The following is a 4573-nucleotide window of genomic DNA, read 5'->3' as shown; positions in this document are numbered from 1 at the left end:
GAAAAATTCAACCTCTTCTGTACTACTTAAGAGTGCTGCCAACATGAACCTAGTTCTGTCGTTCTGCCTCTTATCTCCCTAGCCTCCCTTCCCACCAAACCCTACCTCCTATTCGCCTTCCCCCTTGAGTAGGTAGAGGGAGGACCACATGTTCCCAGTTCGGTTCTCCCTGCTCCACAGTTTCCAGGCAATCTTCAGTCTGGCCCCTTCTTTACATATACAAGTATGATGAATGTCTAGACTTCACCCCCTATATTTTTGATGTTTGTTCTTATTTTGGGACACTTCCAATCTCCACATCATCAGTGATGCCTCGGCATCCCTAAGTCTGCTGAGACATTCTTCTGCACTTGGCTCGGCTCACAACATCATTCCCCAACAGCCACACTTGCACTAGTGTACCGGGAGTGTCAGCAGGGGCAAATGCTCCCAGGTGGCATGGCTGTTGAGGTGCTGCCCCCCAGCCATGTCACCCGGTTCCTTGCTGCAATGGTGTATGAAGGGGGGGCTGGGGGGGCTTGGTACAGGGTGCCAGGTGCTGGGGGGGGTTTCCAAGAGGATTCCCCAAGATGACAGCAGCAGTAGGTACAGGGTGACCCCCCCAAAAAAAAACAGAACCCACAAATCTTTGAATAAAACTGTTTGAGTCCAGTAAGTTTCTCTAAGTTTCAAAATCTCTTAAATATTCCCCAGTATTTCTACATTGTCCTCTGAAGAAGACTCCTCTCTAAATGTTTGAGTCCAGTAAGTTTCTTGAAATTTACTGGACCTTTGTAGGATTTAATAAAATTTTTATCGGTTCTGTTTTTTTGGGGGGGTCAACCTGTACCATCTTCTCCAGCCAAATAATGTAGACATAGAACTGGAACTGATGATTGGGGAAGATTTTGTGATCCTAGTTGTGATTGCTCTACAGCAATCAGAACAAGGAAATCACCTCCTGCCAGCTCCCCGTCTTAATTTCTTGGGTGGGACACATTCTGGGATCAAAATTCCCAGGAGCCTCCCTGCCTAGCCAATTTGGGAGAATGTAGAAGTGGCTGTGGCAGCCAAGGTAGGGGGGCATGTCAAATACACAGACACACAATCCCAAAATGAGGCCTGGCCTTTGAGCACCAAACCAGGTATGGATTCTGTTTGGCTTGCACCTGTGAAATCAATGTTAGTCATTGGCTTCCCTAGAACATCAAGTACCCTTGTGGATGTCTGAAGTTCTCCTGGAGCCAATGAGCACAGGACACATTTGCCTGCAGGGGCCGTTCTTCAGTTCTGTGGCATTTAAGAAAGGAGGGGAGAAGGTTCCACCCAGTTCTCGGTCTGCTTCAGGAGGTCAGACTCTTCTCCTGATCTCACCATGGCCTGGACTCTGTTTGTCCTTGCGCTTCTCCATTACTGCTCAGGTAAGGGGGTGGAGAAGGAGTTATTGGCAGATTGATGAAGAAAACACATACATCAGTGTACAGTATTGCCATTCTTTATGCATCTGTGTTATCTGAGAGTACAGAAAAGAAATTAAGGCCCTTCTTTGTCCCCTTCCTTTTTGCAAAGGTGTCACATCTCAGGCCACTTTGACTCAACCGGCCTCGCACTCTGCTTCCCTGAGACAAACCGTTAAACTCTCCTGCTCTAAAAGTAGTGGGGGGAGCTGGCTCGGCACGGACTGGAGTCAGCAAAAACTGGGGCAGAGCCCCCGCGTTGTGATCTACGGTAACACCAACAGGGGAGCCGGGATCCCCAATCGGTTCACAGGTTCTGCCTCTGGGAATGTTGCCTATTTAACCATCACCAATGTCCAACCTGAAGATGAAGCAGTTTATTATTGTGGCAGTTGGTATAGCACTGGTAACGTGTGATCCACAGTGATACAGTCTAATGGGAACTGAGACAAAAAGCATCATTCTTCCTCCCTAGCTTGGGCAATCAAGACATCCATGAGAATAAACAAACAAATCTCTGTGTTAGGTTTGTTTACAGAACAGTGGATTGCATCACAGGTATGCACCACTTAACGGCAGGGATATGTTGTCCTATCCCCGTTGTAATGAGATTAGGTCATTAAGTGAACATTCAGTCCAATCTATTGCCTTTGTGGTGTCAGCAGACACTCCCTGCCAGACACTAGCTGGCTGCTACTGGAGACTGGCGGCCTCTTCTTTGCATTAAGGGCCTCTCTGTTGTGTAAACAGGCACTCTGCTGCAGGCTATGGGAGATGCGATTGCCTCATTGTGAACATCTTTATTGTGCTTTGACCACAGTCACATACGCGGTCCATTGTTAAGCGAATGAAACGACACACACCTGTAATTCTTTTTTTCATTTTTATAAAAGTGTCACCTTTCAGGCCACTTTGACTCAACCTGCCTCCCAGTCTGTGTCCCCAGGACAGGTAGCTCTCAAAGCAGTGATGGAGACTGGTACACCTACTTTGCATGGTTTCAACAGAAACCAGGACAAAACCCCTGCCTTTTGATCAATGGTACCAGACGGGTTCCCAGATCGGTTCAGTGATTCTTCCTCTAGGAACGTTTTCTATTTAACCATCTCCAACATCCAGCGTGAAGAGGAGGTTGATTATTACTGTGTTGGTCTAGTAATACACAGGTGATAGTAAGTTCCACAGTGATGCAGTCCAATGGGAAAGTGAAATAAAAGCCTTCGCTTTTCCTCCCCAGCTTGGGCAATCAGGAATTCTTCCAGAGATTAAGGTTATTTATGCTCAAATCTCATTCTCAGGACATTTTCTTTGTGATTCAGGGGTTGGACTGAGACCTGAATGATCCAGGTTCAAATCCCCAGCTCACCCATGAAGAACCAGGGGACATCTGCTAAAATTGAGTGTTGGGAGAGTTAGAACAGACAAAAGAAAATATTTCTTTACTCAGCGTGTGGTTGGTCTGTGGAACTCCTTGCCACAGGATGTAGTGATGGCGTCGGGCCTGGACGCCTTTAAAAGGGGATTGGACAAGTTTCTGGAGGAAAAATCCATTACAGGGTACAAGCCATGATGTGTATGCGCAACCTCCCGATTTTAGAAAAGGTTTATGTCAGAATGCCAGATGCAAGGGAGGGCACCAGGATGAGGTCTCTTGTTATCTGGTGTGCTCCCTGGGGCATTTGGTGGGCTGCTGTGAGATACAGGAAGCTGGACTGGATGGGCCTATGGCCTGATCCAGTGGGGCTGTTCTTATGTTCTTATGTTCTTATGTTCCTGGCTGTCCTTAGGGCCAGTCATTCTCTCTCAGCCTTACCTACCTCACAGGGTTATTGTTAGAATGAAAGAAGGGGAAGAACTATGAGCACCACCCTGAGCTCCTTGGAGGGTGGGCAGTATAAAAACATGATAAATATATAAGATCTGTTTCTCTGACCCCTGTCAACCTTCTACAGGTTCAAGGGGCATGTGTGTTGGGAAGAATCCACAACGTTGAGGGACTGATTGATTGGGTCTTCTCTCACCCGACAGTTCTATCTTCCAGCCCAGGCTGGGGTTTTGCTTCCCCTATTTGGACCTACAACTAGAAGCAGAAATGGTTGTGGTGGGAAGGTCTGGTGAAGAGACTAGAGGGGAATATCAACAGCAGGGGCTTCAACTAACACGCACTCCTCTGGCCCATGGAATCTTCCTCCATCAATTCCTATGGTCTGTATTCCTTTTACTTAGAAGGCATTTCTTTTGTGAGGTTTGGGGAAGTTCCTCCCTCAGTTCCTTGACCCAGCATACACAGTACTGTAGATTGGTCATAAATTTGATTTTACCTCCTTTCAAGAAACCGCCTGTATGCAAACTCCCTCTCTGACCATCTCTAGCTGCAATGTCAGAACTTCCCAAGTGGGTGGGGAGGAGCTCTTCTTGCCAAGCCAAAAGGGATCAACCCATTTGCATAGCCATGTCAATTAATTTTCATGCAGATGTGTCTTAAATTTCCAGATATTTCTAAGCAAGGCCAGAGAAGATCCCAGCAGAGCCCCCCTTTTGTCAGAGGGATTGAAGATCCATCTCACTTTCACCATGACCTGGTCACTGTTGCTCCTGACATTTCTCAGTTACTGTTCAGGTAAGGAACCATGTGGGTGAGAATCTGTGAATGTGTCTGTGGGGGCTGAATTGTGCATAAGCTTTGTTGTTGGCAACCTTCAGTCTCAAAAGACTATGGTATCGCACTCTGAAAGGTGGTTCTGGAACAGCGTCTAGTGTGGCTGAAAAGGCTGATTCGGGAGTGACAATCCCTTCCACACCCGGAGCAAGTGCAGTCTGTCCCTGGTCTGTCTCCCTGGCTATGGGCCTTCCTTCTTTGCCTCTTAGCCTCAGACTGTTGGCCAAGTGTCTCTTCAACCTGGGAAAGGCCATGCTGCACAGCCTGCCTCCAAGCGGGCTGCTCAGAGGCCAGGGTTCTACCTATCAATAAAAGAAAAAAACTTGTATTGTCAATATAATAGAGAAATCAGTGTAATTGCTGTGAGATGTGAGAGCACAGTAAAGGAAGGAAGGTCATATTTCTTGCATTTTTTCTCTCTCTTTTCCTTTTCGCAAAGGTGTCAGTTCACAGGCGACGGTGACTCAACCTGCCTCCC

Source organism: Tiliqua scincoides, chromosome 14 (assembly GCF_035046505.1).
Source record: "Tiliqua scincoides isolate rTilSci1 chromosome 14, rTilSci1.hap2, whole genome shotgun sequence".
NCBI lineage: Eukaryota > Metazoa > Chordata > Lepidosauria > Squamata > Scincidae > Tiliqua > Tiliqua scincoides.
Note: the sequence above shows the minus strand (reverse complement) of the source record.